The sequence below is a fragment of the Schistocerca cancellata genome, chromosome 1, assembly GCF_023864275.1.
Source record: "Schistocerca cancellata isolate TAMUIC-IGC-003103 chromosome 1, iqSchCanc2.1, whole genome shotgun sequence".
NCBI classification, from domain to species: domain Eukaryota; kingdom Metazoa; phylum Arthropoda; class Insecta; order Orthoptera; family Acrididae; genus Schistocerca; species Schistocerca cancellata.
In genome coordinates, this window is record NC_064626.1 from 845794169 (window position 1) to 845812039 (window position 17871).

Consider the following 17871-nt stretch of genomic DNA (forward strand, 5'->3'; position numbering starts at 1 on the left):
TCCTTTTCTCAGTATCGATATCCAGTAGCCCTATCAAAATAAACTGTTGCCGCCCTCAAAGTAACGATATTATTTCTTGGATCTCATCATAATTTTTTTTTCAATCTCTCCATCATATGCAGAAGTAGAACGTATACAGGATGGTCGATTGATCGTGACCGGGCCAAATATCTCACGAAATAAGCATCAAACGAAAGAACTACAAAGAACGAAATTCATCTAGCTTGAAGGGGGAAACCAGATGGCGCTGCCATAGGTCAAACGGATATCAACTGCGGGTTTTTTTAAAATAGGATCCCCCATTTTTATTACATATTGTGTAGTACGTAAAGAAATATGAATTTTTTAGTTGAACCAATTTTTTCGTTTTGTGATTGATGGCGCTGTAATAGTCACAAGCGTATAAGTACGTGGTATCACGTAACATTCCGTCAGTGCGGACGTTATTTGCTTCGTGATCCGTTACCCATGTTAAAATGAACCGTTTACTAATTGCAGAAAAGGTCGATATCGTGTTGATGTATGGCTACTGTAATCAAAATGACCAACGGGCATGTAGTATGTATGCTACTCGGTATCCTGGACGACATCTCCTAAGTGGCCGGACCGTTCGCCGGATCGTTACGTTATTTAAGGAAACAGCAAGGGTTCAGCCATATATGAAACGTCAACCACGACCTGCAACAAATGATGATGCCTAAGTAGGTGTTTTAGCTGCTGTCGCGACTAATCCGCACATCAGTAGTAGACAAATTGCGCGAGAATCGGGAATCTCAAAACCGTCGGTGGTGAGAACGCTACATCAACACCGATTGCACCCGTACCATATTTCTGTGCACCAGGAATTGCATGTTGACGACTTTGAACGTCGCGTAGAGTTCTGCTACTGGGCACAAGAGGAATTACGGGACGATGACAGATTTTTTGCACGCGTTCTATTTAGCGACGAAGCGTCATTTACCAACAGCGGTAACGTAAACCGGCACAAAATACACTATTGGGCAATGGAAAATCCACGATGGTTGCAACAAGTGGAGAATCAGCGACCTTGGCGGGTTAATGTATGGTGCGGTATTATGGGAGGAAGGATAATTGGCTCCCATTTTATCGATGACAATCTAAATGGTGCAATGTATGCTGATTTCCTACGTAATGTTCTACCGATGTTACTACAAGATGTTTCAGTGCATGACAGAATGGAAATGTACTTCCAACATGATGGATGTCTGGCACATAGCTCGCGTGCGGTTGAAGCGGTACTGAATAGCATATTTCATGACAGGTGGATTCATCGTCTAAGCTCCATACCATGGCCCGCACGTTCACCGGATCTGACGTCCCCAGATTTCTTTCTGTGGGGAATATTGAAGGATATTTGCTATCGTGATCCACCGACAACGACTTACACCATGCGTCAGCGCATTGTCAAAAATGGTTCAAATGGCTCTGAGCACTATGGGACTCAACTGCTGAGGTCATTAGTCCCCTAGAACTTAGAACTAGTTAAACCTAACTAACCTAAGGACATCACAAACATCCATGCCCGAGGCAGGATTCGAACCTGCGACCGCACGGCCACTTCGGCCGGCTGCGCATTGTCAATGCATGTGCTAACATTACGGAAGGCGAACTAATCGCTGTTGAGAGGAATGTCGTTACACGTATTGCCAAATGCATTGAGGTTGACGGACATCATTATGAGCATTTATTGCGTTAATGTGGTATTTACAGGTAATCACGCTATAACAGCATCAGTTTGCAGAAATGATAAGTTCACAAAGGTACGTGTATCACATTGGAACAACCGAAACAAAATTTTCAAACGTACCTACGTTCTATACTTTAATTTAAAAATCCTACCTGTTACTAACGGTTCATCTAAAACTGTGAGCCATATGTTTGTGACTATTACAGCGCCATCTATCACAAAGCGAAAAAAGTGGTCCAACTAAAACATTCATAGTTCTTTTCGTACTACACGAATATGTAATAAAAAATGAGGGTTCCTATTTAAAAAAAAACGCAGTTGATATTCGTTTGACCTATGGCAGCGCCATATAGCGGGACAACCATAGCGCCATCTGGTTTCCCCCTTCAAGCTAGACAAGTTTCGTTCTTTGTAGTTTTTTCATTTGACGCTTACTTCGTGATATATTTGGCCCGGTCACGATCAATGGACCACCCTGTACATACACCTTTACTACAATAGTCGATCGTGGCTTCTTGTCTGTCTTGGCTACGATAATCCTTTAACTATGTGGTTCGTAGTAATCTAACCGCATTTATATTATTCTGGTACGTATTAGACATATCTCCGTGTCACCCTGATACTGTGTTGATAACGCTTACTCATCTCATTATATTAACAAATTTTGTTCTTCTTTCCTATTCATTTATCTTATTTTACGTTCTGTATTTTTATATTTTTGTTTTTTTCATCAATCAAATTTCATATCCTGTGTGTCATCGAAGGATAATACTCCCTCATAACTTTAACCTATCTTCTCTAACATGCCTACTTGATTGTTGTTGTTGTGGTCTTCAGTCCTGAGACTGGTTTGATGCAGCTCTCCATGCTACTCTATCCTGTGCAAGCTTCTTCATCTCCCAGTACCTACTGCAACCTACATCCTTCTGAATCTGCTTAGTGTATTCCTCTCTTGGTCTCCCTCTACGATTTTTACCCTCTACGCTGCCCTCCAATACTAAATTGGTGATCCCTTGATGCCTCAGAACATGTCCTACCAACCGATCCCTTCTTCTGGTCAAGTTGTGCCACAAACTTCTCTTCTCCTCAATCCTATTCAACACCTCCTTATTAGTTATGTGATCTACCCATCTAATCTTCAGCATTCTTCTGTAGCACCACATTTCGAAAGCTTCTATTCTCTTCTTGTCCAAACTATTTACCGTCCATGTTTCACTTCCATACATGGCTACACTCCATACAAATACTTTCAGAAATGACATCCTGCACTTAAATCTATACTCGATGTTAACAAATTTCTCTTCTTCAGAAACGCTTTCCTTGCCATTGCCAGTCTACATTTTATATCCTCTCTACTTCGACCATCATCAGTTATTTTGCTCCCCAAATAGCAAAACTCCTTTACTACTTTAAGTGTTTCATTTCCTAATCTAATTCCCTCAGCATCACCCGACTTAATTCGACTACATTCCATTATCCTCGTTTTGCTTTTGTTGATGTTCATCTTATATCTTCCTTTCAAGTCACTATCCATTTAAATTCAGCTGCTCTTCCAAGTCCTTTGCTGTCTCTGACAGAATTACAATGTCATCGGCGAACCTCAAAGTTTTTATTTCTTCTCCCTGGATTTTAATACCTACTCCAAATTTTTCTTTTGTTTGTTTTACTGCTTGCTCAATATACAGATTGAATAACATCGGGGAGAGGCTACAACCCTGTCTTACTCCCTTTCCAACCACTGCTTCCCTTTCATGTCCCTCAACTCTTATAACTGCCATCTGGTTTCTGTACAAATTGTAAATAGCCTTTCGCTACCTATATTTCACCCCTGCCACCTTTAGAATTTGAAATAGAGTATTCCAGTCAACATTGTCAAAAGCTTTCTCTATGTCTACAAATGCTAGAAACGTAGGTTTGCCTTTCCTTAATCTTTCTTCTAAGATAAGTCGTAAGGTTAGTATTGCCTCACGAGTTCCAACATTTCTACGGAATCCAAACTGATCTTCCCCGAGGTCGGCTTCTACAAGTTTTTCCATTCGTCTGTAAAGAATTTGCGTTAGTATTTTGCAGCTGTGGCTTATTAAACTGATTGTTCGGTAACTTTCACATCTGTCAACACCTGCTTTCTTTGGGATTGGAATTATTATATTCTTCTTGAAGTCTGAGGGTATTTCGCCTGTTTCATACATCTTGCTCACCAGATGGTAGAGTTTTGTCAGGACTGGCTCTCCCAAGGCCGTCAGTAGTTCCAATGGAATGTTGTCTACTCCGGGGGCCTTATTTTGACTCAGGTCTTTCAGAGCTCTGTCAAACTCTTCACGCAGTACCGTATCTCCCATTTCATCTTCATCTACATCCTCTTCCATTTCCATAATATTGTCCTCAAGTACATCGCCCTTGTATAGACCCTCTATATACTCCTTCCACCTTTCTGCTTTCCCTTCTTTGCTTAGAACTGGGTTTCCATCTGAGCTCTTGATGTTCATACAAGTGGTTCTCTTACCTCCAAAGGTCTCTTTAATTTTCCTGTAGGCAGTATCTAACTTACCCCTAGTGAGATGAGCCTCTGCAGCCTCACATTTGTCCTCTAGCCATCCCTGCTTAGCCATTTTGCACTTCCTGTCGATCTCATTTTTGAAACTTTTGTATTCCTTTTTGCCTGCTTCATTTACTGCATTTTTATATTTTCTCCTTTCATCAATTAAATTCAATATTTGTTCTGTTACCCAAGGATTTCTACTAGCCCTCCTCTTTTTACCTACTTGATCCTCTGCTGCCTTCACTACTTCATCTCTCGAAGCTAACCATTCTTCTTCTACTGTATTTCTTTCCCCCATTCCTGTCAATTGTTCCCTTATGCTCTCCCTGAAACTCTGTACAACCTCTGGTTCTTTCAGTTTATCCAGGTCCCATCTCCTTAAGTTCCCACCTTTTTGCAGTTTCTTCAGTTTTAATCTACAGGTCATAACCAATAGATTATGGTCAGAGTCCACATCTGCCCCTGCAAATGTCTTACAATTTAAACCTGGTTCCTAAATCTCTGTCTTACCATTATATAATCTATCTGATACCTTTTAGTATCTCCTACTTGATTAAGGAATCCAAAACACATCTCTTCAACCAGTAGAAAACCTGATTTTTTAAAATCACAGTTTTTTGTTGTGTGGCCCACGCGTGAAGATAGAAATGGGAGACTACTTTAACTCCGGAATATTTTACTCAAAATACCGTCATCATCAAACCGTACTGTAGCGTAGAAAATCTTCTGAAAATTTAATGACTTTAGTTTCTTCTAGTTTTCAGTCATGCCGCAGTACCAACATTTTAGTGGGTAATGTTTAGAAGTCCATACCAATCAATCATTCAATCTGTTCGCGTGAAACCTCTTGGTCTGGTTTCTCCACAGGTACCACCCGGATGTTGTTCCATCGACGGTACGGCTATATGTATCCTTCGCACCCCGCCACGCAAAGATGGCATTTTTGTCAATTAAATTTTGTTTTTGTTGTATTGGTACAAGATGAGCAACAGCTTAAGTGATTCAGCAAATGGATACTCCGGAGCACAGTGCCGTCACCACTGTGATATGATTTGTTTTGGACTCGTCCACTATATTGGAATTTGGCAGTTTTTATTTTAGCGGTGTTTTGAATCTGACGGACAAAGAATTTTGCGAAAAGAGAATCTGAGTCTTTTCCGCACTAATGTTTTAATCATATGTCATCTGAAGATGTGGCTTTAATGCCACGAAACCGGTAGTGGTACAGTAGTATAAGACCAAAATACAGCTGATGCGGTTATTTATACCCAAGACAAAATTCTTCTTTTCGAACGGTTTATCGCAAACCACTCTTTATCCAAAATTATGAAGCTTTCTAGAAATATGTTACATCGATTGCAACAGTTAGGAAATGAGTTGCTGTATTATAACTTGCCGTACTTCTCTTGAAGATAATTCATAGCAAGAAAGACATAGATGGAAACACGAGAAACTGTACAATGTGGTATTGCACGACCAGTTATACAGGTGTGCGAAATACTCCTGACTGTCTCCAAAGGCATAGTAAAAAAAAAAGGGTATAGTACTTTTCCATGAAACAATTTCTGATTTAATGAATAATTAACAAACGCAAAAGTGAAAACAAACTTGTCAATAATATTTGGACCATTTTTAAGAAGGATGCAAGTGATATTATGCACCGATTACATAGTGCAGAGCACAGGAACGTAACTGAAATAAAAGTACTTTCCTCTAAACGATTACTTTGCAATGAGCAAAATAGTAACTGACAAATACTATGTATGTCTTTCAACCCAACTTGATGAAATATACGCGAGACGAGATCTGGACTGCAAACATTGCTGTTTCATTACAGAAATCTCGTACCTACAGAAGGCTTCTGGTCGTCGGGAACTACAGCTCTGAAGTGTGAAATGTTAGAACAGCAACCCCCTGTACTAGCTTTGGCACATTCTGTCTCCTTTCGTTACAAGAAAAAATGACTAAATGTAGTAAAGCTGGGACTTCCTTAGAGAGGCATCCTGTAGACCTTCCAGAATTATTCTGGAGAGATGGAATATACGCACAGGAAAAATGTTGGATAAAACAGATTTACGTAAGAGATGACAACGCTGAAAAATAGCAGAGGGAGGCCAATAAATTTTCTTTTTCACTGCATGTAACTTTTTTTTTTTATTCAGACACCAGCAGCAAAGTGAATCGAAGTACACTGACCGTCGATATTCATGATGTTCATTGCGTCGCAGCAGTTATAAAGGAGCCTCGGACTGTGGATAATTTGTCAGTAACGCAGATGTAAAAATTAGCTCGTGTTTGAGAGTGGCCCGAGTGTTTCTTAAACAATAACGAAGCTTAAGATTAGTCACAGCTAGACACTCATTACACATAGAGTATTTTGTGTGTGTGTGTGTGCTCGATGTTGATCCGAAGGCTTGAAGGACCTGTCGACGAGATGACATTAAAGACCGACAGTTCCCTTGATTGTTTCAGGAAAACCACGGAAAACTTACATCTGGTTGGGCTGACTTGTATTTGAACTGGCGTTCGACCGAATGTGATTCCAGGTTCTTGCTACTGCGCCTCTTCGCTCGGTTGTTCGACCGCGAACAAGTGCATCCTGGTGACAATGAATAATATCGATACATTTCAGCCATCAATTTTTTGTCTGTTTCGTAATTTTTTCACCATCTACTCTGATGAAGAGTACGTACTCTGATGAAGACAACATTTATTTCTTGGTACCTCAGTCTCAGGTTTTTTGTTTCATCGTTTCATGAAGTGTCTTCTTCAATAAGAAGAGCCCCGCGATTCTAGGATGGTCAAAGGCTGATGTCTCACAGCTGTTAACGCTAATGTGACATATCTTCATTTTAGGCATTACTATGTCCTTAAATTGTTTCTTCTGATCTCCCACACATTGTTTGCCAACTGTTAATCCAGAGTAAAACACTTGTTTTGGAATGCGGTTATCGGGCATGCGGACTGCATGCCCTATCCATCGTAACTATCGACTCAAATCCATCGCCGGCCGGAGTGGCCGAGCGGTTTCAGGCGCTTCAGTCTGGAACCGCGGGTATGGGCATGGATGTGTGTGATGTCCTTAGGTTAGCTGGGTTGAAGTAGTTCTAAGTCTAGGGGACTGATGACCTCAGATGTTAAGTCCCATACTGCTCAGAGCCATTTTTAAGTCACAAGCAAAGTCGGTGTCGATGGTAGAAGCTGTCATATCTGGGTGGGCCAATTTCAGGATGGCAATATGTTTATATGAAAAACTGTATCTGTGCTTCCTCTAGAAGGTCTGAAGCCGCGATGACACTAGTAGTAATTTTTACAGTAAGGGCATAGCGCGAATTGCGAGAAATTTCTAAACTAGACAGTAACTGCATTCCGCGTAGTCATCTCCCTTCTGAAATATGGGAACCACCAGAGTATTTCCGATATCAAGAAGCATTTCTTCTTCGTTCCAGATTTTGACAACGAGTTCATGTATGTGTCGTGAGTTGCTCACCACTTTCTTTGAGAGCTTCCCGCTGGCATACAGTCAGGACCAGTGGTGGACCTTAAGTTGCTCACCGTTGCGGATATTCTTTCAACTATCGCAACTCTATCACTTGGTTACGACCAAAAATCATAAATATCAGTAGATATCCTTTGATTTTTTTCGACTTAACGTAGACAAATGTAATGTATTGCTAATACATAGAAAGAAGGATCCTTTGTTGTATGATTATATGATGGTAGAACAAACACTGGTAGAGTTACTGCTGTAAAATATCTGGTAGTATGCGTACGGAACGATTTGAAGTGGAATGATTGAAAGGTCTCTGTTGGATTCCTTTCATGTTAATTTCTTAAATCTGTTGTCATTTACGGCATAAATTCCTCTTCTAAATTTACTGTGGCGTTTCTGACTATCTGCGAGGAGACTGAGTAGTGGAACGTGTTACTTTTACACATAAACAAGAACGATCTGTCACACTACTACACTTTAAAACACAGTTTATACGTAATTCATGTCACACAGTCTCATACGGAACCTACATCCGCTTTCTTTTATATACTGTATATGTTAAGATACTGTCATCCCCTTCCCTTCTGTGTGAGAGGATGAATGAGCAAATGTATTTCTAGTTCATGCTTGAGGGTAGCAGACAAGCCTGTCTGCTAGAGAACAGTAGGACCAACGTCGGAACAGGTAGCTACGCTTTCTAAAAGCAAAGAGGTTTCTATCCTTAGTATGGTCCTGTCCGTCCCTTGTTATGTTGGTATAGGAAGCTGCCCCTCTGGCCACTTCCGTTTGTATTTGTGAGTCACCCTCAGGAAGGGACCAGGTCAGTCTGTCCGTGGCGAGCGTCTGAAGTGGTAAGATCTCCGGCTAAGCACGTCTCTGCTAAGTCCGTAGGACAATGGATTTCGTAAGCAGATTGATTCCCTTCAAGGTGAAAGAAGAGTTGTGATTTGTGTAATTTACGTGGCCCTGAAATAGTATTATGGCAGTCAAATACGAGCAGTTTTTCAGCAAATGGAGAATGGAACAGAAATATGGATCCTTTCTGTAGTCTTGATTGATGTTGAGCCAAAGCCTGAAAAATTATTCTGCGCTAATACTTGTCCTAGAAAAGCGACGTTTATGTGTTTTGCTGATGCTGTGAGCATTACAGCTTACTGGTTTCGCTGGTGCGGGATGCACTGCAGCCTATATGATTTGTACTGAGGAAATTTCCCTCTTGAAGGTAGAGGAAGATTAAATAATTTTGATTATGGGACCGTGGGAAAGCTTGGTTTAAGGTAATAAGGATGAAGCAAAACATTTGTCATTTAAACTACAGGAGGATTCCGATCTTTTGTGTCAGTTGTAAGTTCAATATGTTAAGATGAAACTGTTTTACAGAATAGAGGTAACCACAATTTTGCCATTCATGAGAAATGAATCCAGAATGACCACCACAGGCTAAATAACTGATTTGGAAGCGAAAGGTAACTAAAAGAAGGAACGAAATCGCAGCAAAAGGGTAAGAAAATCTAGTATAACCTGTATGATGCAGATATTTTTACCGTTCTCAGAGTCATCTGTGTGATTAATTCTTGTGATAACGTAATTTTAGATGAAATTTTCTTACTGTTTTATGTGTGGATATACGAGTATGATAGATGTATAATTAGGAGTCTCTTATCAGGTGTGTCAACTGGTATAAATGTTTTTGTGTGTAAATAACCATTGTTCTTTTTACTATGTATGTTTAAGGAAAGTTTCTCCATATTTATCATGTGACAAGACATATGCCGTGAGCGTCAGGAAGAGGACGAATTAGAACAATGTTGTAGTGGTATAAACATTGTGTTGGAGTAGCATTGAAGTAGCTTGTTGGCTTAACTAGTAATGGATTGAAGTAGAATTTAGAGTAATACATGTTTATGGGTAGTTAGTTTGTAGTATAGACAACAGGTGTGCATGTGTGTGTGTGTGTGTGTGTAAATAACATGTGAACCCTATGCTGTCCTGACCTATACTTGCACAAGGCATAATCCTATTCATTTTAGTGAATTAATTAGTAGCATTTGATTTATTAAAAGGCAAGTGAACCACATTAGTGATGTGGATTTAGGTATTATATTGTCAGTTCATTTAATTTTTATTTTTGTACTGACAAGTCATTTCACTTTTATTTTTTATATTGTCAAGTCATTTAACTTTTATTTTTATATTGACGATTCATCTAACTTTTTTATTTAAAAAAAAATTAAATCTCACTTTTGTTCTTAAAATTTGTGAAAGACAATACTAAGTGGTATTATGTATGACATTTTGTAATCACAAAACTATGATGAACAATTTCTGTGAATGCAGTTGAGAACGTGAAAGCGAACCGGCTAAACTATTACGAGGCAGCGGGAGCAGTGAGGAGGAGGACTGGTTGTAAACAGGCGGGTTTCCCAGCAGGACACACTGTCAACCGGGCCACTTCGGGAGCGCGGTCGACCACAAAAGAAGGGTACGCGGCAAACACTTTCCCTTGCAGCCAGAGCTAATGGCCGGCCGCAAGAATGCGACCCTTCCTGGAGGCGATGACCTGAGATGTCCGAGCGGTCCACCGCAAGGAAATTCATCTGCTGGCAACGCACCACACGCACGCGACCGTGACGAGACGGCCGCGGTGAAACGACAAAAGACAGGGGATAAAGGGGCGTGGAGCCTTTTGGCAGGTACTGTCCAGAGAAACTTGCAGACGTCAACGACGCCTATCGACATTTCCTGATGGATGCCTACTGTCAAGCGACAGTAAATCATGGTTCGATGTTCTCTGGTCGCTAAGGGTGGCACAAAGAAGAGCCATTAAGTGTCATCCTTGCCCGGGAATATCAAACCGGCGAGCCAATTGAGGATAACTCAAGAATGTAACAACACAAGGGGTGTGGAGCCTTTTGACACATACTGTCCAGAGAAACTGGCAGACTACAACGACGCCTATCAACATTTCCTGGCGGATGCCCACTGTCAAGCGACAGTAAATCATAGTTCGATGTTCTCTGGTAGCTAAGGGTGGCACAAAGAAGAGCCATTAAGTGTCATCCTTGCCCAGGAATATCAACCTGGCGTGTCAAACGAGGATACCGCACGAATTTGACAACACAAACATGGAACCAAATCGAGATGTACATGACACGGGCCACCAAGAGAAACTTCATGAGAGGGCAGAGACGGCGGGATTGCACGCAACAGATGGACAAAAATCCCTACTGACAGCTGTGGCGACGAACCCCCCCCCCCCCCCCCCCCATTATATTGTGCCACGGAACAGTGGAACTAATGAGTGTGTCAGTGAACAGTGATTATACGGTTCTTAGTTCAATGCATATACGTGTGTTTCTGTCAGAGAAACTTTGACTCTTGTGTTTTGCAGGGGTTCAATTTATTGGTGTTTATTAGACTGACTCTTGTATTTTGCAGGTGTTCTATTTAATGTTTTTTTTTAGACTTTGACTCTTGTATTTTGCAGGTGTTTTATTTATTGGTGTTTTTTTTTTAAGATGTTGACTATTGTACTTTCAGAGCTGTTTTATTGATCAATGTTTGTTCTTGTGTGATGTATTAGATTTGTGGTATTTTGTTTCGTAAATTCATTCCTGTGGCATTGCTTCGTTTATCAGTCAGACAGCTATTCATTCTCATTGGACTGTGATCGATTAGCCTTTGCATGTGGCATATTTATAGTGAAAACCCATAAGGGTAACAATCACATAATTATTGTAGTTTCAGTATAATAACACAGTGCTCATTGTTTGCTAAATAACTGAAAAATAGTAGAGTGATTAAATTAGTGCCACAAAGTTATTTTAATTCTACAAATTATTAGTTTTATAAGATATAGAATTTTTTTGCCATAACCACTTTGTAAAACATGTTTTTTCTCTTATCTTTTTTTGCTTTTGCGGATTGTGCATTGTAATGTTCTGCTTTATAATACTGACGTTATTTTCATGTTTTTTTTAATTGCTGTGGCACCTTTGCTATTTTCATAAATTTTACTTGTTAATAAACAGTCATAAATTTTCCTGTGATCAGTTGGCTCTTGCAATGAGCAAATACTGGTGAACTCCATAAGGGTAACAACCAGAAATTGTTTTCATATTAATGACACAGGAACCATTGTTTTTACTTGCTGACCGAATTAGGTCTACACTATCTTTTAAATAGGTGTCACAGATTTTTTTTTCTCTTTGAAATTGGTAGATTCTAAAGATGTGTTGAAATTATTGTGTGCAAGTAGCTGGTGACCTTTTGCCTTTTCTTTACATTTTTCGTTTAAGTTGGGTATGAGAAGCCTGCTTGGGAATGTCCTAGCATGGCCAGAAAATTCCCTGCACAGTCTTTTCCCAGAGCGTTGGGGTTATGAAAGGACTGTGTTGGATTCCTTTCATGTTAATTTCTTAAATCTGTTGTCATTTACGGCATAAATTCCTCTTCTAAATTTACTGTGGCGTTTCTATCTGCGAGGAGACTGAGTAGTGGAACGTGTTACTTTTACACATAAACAAGAACGATCTGTCACACTACTACACTTTAAAACACAGTTTATATGTAATTCATGTCACACAGTCTCATACGGAACCTACATCCGCTTTCTTTTATATACTGTGTATGATAAGATACTGTCATCCCCCTTCCCTTCTGTGTGAGAGGATGAATGAGCAAATGTATTTCTAGTTGCATACTTGAGGGTAGCAGACAAGCCTGTCTGCTAGAGAACAGTAGGACCAACGTCGGAACAGGTAGCTACGCTTTCTAAAAGCAAAGAGGTTTCTATCCTTAGTATGGTCCTGTCCATCCCTTGTCATGTTGGTATAGGAAGCTGCCCCTCTGGCCACTTCTATTTGTATTTGTGAGCCACCCTCAGAAAGGGACCAGGTCAGTCTGTCCGTGGCGAGCGTCTGAAGTGGTAAGATCTCCGGCTAAGCGCGTCTCTGCTAAGTCCGTAGGACAATGGATTTCTTAAGTTCAGCCTAACTGAAAATTTAATCACCTTTATTTCAGGTTTAGCTATAAAATATCTAATGTTATCTTAAATTGCAACGCAGTGTATTTCGAGTGTGAAGTTCAGAACATCTTCCAGTAGTTGCTTTGTCACTACTTTGTGAATAAAGTGGAACCACGTGTTGATCAGTAACTCTAAGATCACCAATCTTAAATGCGAATGTGCGTGAGATTATAACGTCTCGTCTTGACAATATTTTTCAATATAGCAACTTTTCTTTATGTTCAACCCACGTGGGGTGTACTTTGTGGGACTAGTACCACGTGCTTATACAATTGTTTGACCCATCAGGTTAATAGTAAGACGATAGTAACCAGTTCGAGGTTTTTCTTTTGTAAATTGCTTTTCCATCTAATTTATTTTAATTATCGAAATTATTGTGGAATTACACTCTTTGTGTAAAACAATTTGAACACGTGAAGCATGTGGTGTAATCATCAAAGTAGCCCTCAGCTATTCCTTTCGGGAAGATTTCACAGAGTGTTAGTATGTATTTAGTATACCAGTGTGTGGTAATTACATGACGGATAGGATTGTGCTACGAACGTAACTTCTTTGGGTGAAAATTGAATCGGTTGGTTGTGGTTACTTTCCTCTTGCATATGTTTCAACGTTCTTCATGTGTTATTTTATGAATGCAGTGTTGTATGCAGTCTCCCAATCTTGGCTCCATATTTGACGTGTTCCGTAAGATTACAATCTCACATTTTCACAATCCTAAATAAGGCACCAGCTTAGTTACGACTCAAGTTTAATATGCTGAGATTTCAATGATCAATGTTAAAATAAATTTCCAAATATAAACTGATTTATTTCTTTTTATTTAAATTCTGTTTTTTATATATATATATATATATATATATATATATATATATATATATATATATATATATATATATAATCACCGGTTGTCGTATGACTACTAAAAGATTATAATTAATGCTAGTCTGGTTGGGAATTCGGTAAGCTAGACTGGATACCTGGAAAGAGTTGCTCAGTAATGCAAGGTTAACTTCCCCAGACAGCTCACAGCTTTTAAACCGCTTTTATTGTCTATCAGTACCGCTTACACCACAAATTAAACCAACAACGTTACATGATCATATAAAATTAATTGTTGGTAAGGAGGGTGCCAGGTTGAGATTCATTGGGAGAGTCCTTAGAAAATGTAGTCCATAAAGGAGGTGGCTTACAAAACACTCGTCCGACCTATACTTGAGTATTGCTCATCAGCGTGGGATCCGTACCAGGTCGGGTTGACAGAGGACATAGAGAAATCCAAAGAAGAGCGGCGCGTTTCGTCACAGGGTTATTTGGTAAGCGTTACGGAGATGTTTAGCAAACTCAAGTGGCAGACTCTGCAAGAGAGGCGCTCTGCATCGCGGTGTAGCTTGCTGTCCAGGTTTCGAGAGGGTACGTTTCTGGATGAGGTATCGAATATGTTGCTTCCTCCTACTTATACCTCCCGAGGAGATCACGAATGTAAAATTAGAGAGATTCGAGCGCGCACGGAGGCTTTCCGGCAGTCGTTCTTCCCGCGAACCATAAGCGACTGGAACAGGAAAGGGAGGTAATGACAGTGGCACGTAAAGTGCCCTCCGCCACACACCGTTGGGTGGCTTGTGGAGAATAAATGTAGATGTAGATGTACTCCATCCGCCACATCGCCAATAGCGACCGACTGTGCGAGATCTATCTTTCATCCGAATTTGTCGCGTAAATACAAGTGTACTCACGGTGGCACGAAAATAGCTGCAACAATTCGTCCGTTCATTCGGCTATTTATTACACATCATAAACTGATTAGGACATGCTGTGACGTTCCACCGACACGCTACTAGTCAGCAGCCGACCCAAGACATTATCAGCAGCTGTGTTCCTTTGAACTGCAGGTTTGACAGCGTCAGCTTCTAGGAGCGGAGAACAAGAGGCCGCTTCGCTTCCAAGTAACTGCGTGATGCAGTGCGCTGAACAAAGGACGCAGATTGTGTTGACAGTGCATTCTCCAACGGAGCATTTCCAAGCTGCCGTATGATATGCATAGTAATGTGTTACGGAACTGCTATCCTGCGTAGAATTTACGTTGCTCGTTAAGCCTTAAATTTAACAGAAAGAACGGTATAATCAAAAGGCGTGTCAGTGTACAGTCGGGACCACTTACATGGTTCGAAAGCTAAAGATGAGTATGCTCTCGATGTAATGCGTCACCCAAAGTCTCCTCAGAGGTCAACGGTGGTGACCTCGCCGTAATCTGAATGACAAAGCAGCCAGCATTAGGTTCACAGATTGTGGAGAAGTGACTGGCCGAGCAGCTCCCGGCACTGCTTTTGCCTCGGAAACCTGAAGTTCAGGCTTCAAGGGCTCGCCTGACGCTCAGACGAAACAGCTGCTGTGATCTAGCAGCCAGACTACGCCGACTCGTCTACCACTCGTGGACTCCTAGGGACCTCTGCCATATGACGATCTCGACACTTGTTCTCGCATCTGAAGTGTTCCCATATTCATGATTCTCGCATTTTCTAAATCGCCTGATGTATTGGATGCACAAGTATTAACGGGTAACGAGCATTTAAACGGATAAATTTCCTTGTGACGCGAATAGATGTATGATGTAATACTGGTTTCACATACTCCTTCGTTGTAAGAAAAGTCAGTAGGCGGGCCTCTTCCAGACTGAAATATCCCATTTTGAGTATATCCTGTTACGAACAGCAGAAAATATTACGGAAGTCGGCGAACTGTCATTCCTCTGATATGACGCAGCAAACATTAAGTCTTTGTGTACATGGTGTCCCAAAGAAACACCGAGAAGCTTCAGGGACAGGTTGCTTACACCAAAAACAAACAATAATAATAATAATTGTAGTGAATATGGGCTCTAGAATGCATACCTTAAGAGCTGTGAGTACTCGTTCATTTTCGATGCTATGAAATACATGTCTTTTGCTTCAAGTTCTTTGCTTTCCACATTTTGGGAGAAGGTAGTACGGACCAAGACAAGGAAAATTTTTAGTAAACATGGACTATAAAATGCATACCTTAAGATCTATGGGCACTTATTCAGTAAAGGAGACGTGTTTCACAGTTGCGAAAATGAACAATTGCTCTTACAGCTCTTACAATATGCATTTTACACCCCATGTTTACTGGACTTTTTTTCTTGGTTTGATCTATACCAGCTCCTCCCAAAATATGGAAGACAGAGACCTTGCGGTAGAAGAACAAGTGTTCAGAGCTGTTAAGGTAAGCTTTTTAGGCCGACGTTTATAGACTTTTTTTCTTGTTTTGGTGTAAGCAACCTGTATATTTCGACTGAATATCCATACTGCGTGCGAATGGCATTTTGGTTATGTACTCCTACTTAAAGTAAGCCATGTCACTAAGTATATATGAAATAGAAAAACATTACGAGGCATTTTGTATTAGTCTCCAGTCGCCTTCGTAGGTGAGAAAATTGTTTCTTTTCACATAGATTACAGCCATCTGGCGTCACAGTATGCATGCAGGTCATGCGTGTAGACTAAGTGGGGACCCTGCTTCGGCAGACTGCCTCCATATGGAAGATAATTTCAGACCCAGGGACAGCCAGCTTGCGAGGAACCGTCCACTGGCGGATAATGAATGCGCCCGAGCTCTCCGCGGAAGATATAACAAAAGCAGAACGCAGCAAACAGCTTTACCATAACCCCAGATAGCCTGAAAGTTAACATTATACAAACAAAGCTGCTGAAATACTATATGTTATAGGAGACTGAAGTCATGTTGTTCAGGATTAAATTTTCAGCTTTAAAAAGAATGGTCGAATTAGAGAACAGGCAAGTTTTCAGATTTGAAATTGAAAGCGATCGATGTGTATGAAGTGAGCAACGTATTGTGAATGTATGTTAAACAATAAGAAATCAAAATGTAGGAAGTAAAATCCATGATAGTGAACATTAAGTCATGTTGATGAGATTCTTCAATTTATTTTGGCTCGTTGTAAACTACACATATCATTCGGAATGGTGGACAGTTGGACTCCTTCGCATGAGTTCTTCAAATTGTAGTATTTGACTATTTTCCAGAGGTTGACCGCTTTCGTCAGAACCGTGAGCCACCTTATCACCAGTCAAATTTTTCACTCGGGCCACCAAACTACAGAACTTCAGCTGCATTATTTCTAAAACGAAATTAAATGTTTTCTCTAGTCAAGTACACATGCAACAGATTACGTAGAGTGAATGGGCTACGATCATTTTAGTTGAAGTGGAATAAGGATTGCCACGGATATAAACTGAAACACACAAAACACTTCTAAGCGCAAAGTATTTAACAGTTCACGTGCTATAAAGGTTTTGTCTTTCCAGGTCATTTACAGACAGTCCTAGAAACTGCAGATAAAACCGTATGCGAAAACTAAATTCATGATGTTCTAATGATAAAGACGTCCACCTGAAGTGGAGGTGTAATACTCCGAAACACTCAGCAAAGTTATAAAAGAAAATTTACCATTAAAAAGCATTTTGTGTTGGAGAGATTAAGGATTTACTAAATGTTACTCACCCGCGATTAATATGAAGTGCGTTGGTGTGACCGGCCGGTGACGCCGGATGTTGAGGTTATGTGTTGACAACGTCCAGCCGGGAGATGCCTGCGGCGGCCACTGGTCTGCGTTCGCGCGCTCAAACCAACGTGGCGGCTGCCGGGCGCGCTGCAGACAAAAGAGCGTCGGCGGATGGCAGACGCGCCATGTTTGAGAGCACGCTGCGCGCAGCCTCGCCGCGCTGGTGCGAGGAAATGTCACACAGAGATGATGCTGATAATAGTGAAATTGGGTACTGCCTTAGGGGAATGAAACGTACTTTTCTTTCTTTTTTAAAAAATTTTAATTGATTGCTTCATCGTCAGGTTACTCAAGTGACAATATTACTGCCGCAACACCTCAAACGAGAAATGCAACACATGGAAACTGTTCTGAGGAGCAATACTCCACAAATTATATTAGAAGTGTAACAGAGCCAAACACTCGGCGAAGTAAGGAACCAGAAAAAGAAATGTCGGGTACGGCCTTTCTGCCATACATTCCCAGAGTGACGGACAGAATCGGCCGTATATTGCGCAAACATGGC

The 17871-nt window shown here is 40.7% G+C and overlaps 1 protein-coding gene across 1 annotated transcript in view; it reads right to left on the minus strand.

Moving 5' to 3' along the window:
- Positions 1–17439, minus strand: part of LOC126162453 (cytochrome P450 306a1) — a 421350-nt gene extending 403911 nt beyond the window's left edge. The window contains exon 1 of the mRNA XM_049918978.1: positions 17306–17439. The gene's annotated coding sequence lies outside the window, so the exon portion shown is untranslated. The remainder of the gene's footprint in view (positions 1–17305) is intronic.
- Between the last annotated feature and the right edge of the window lie 432 nt (positions 17440–17871).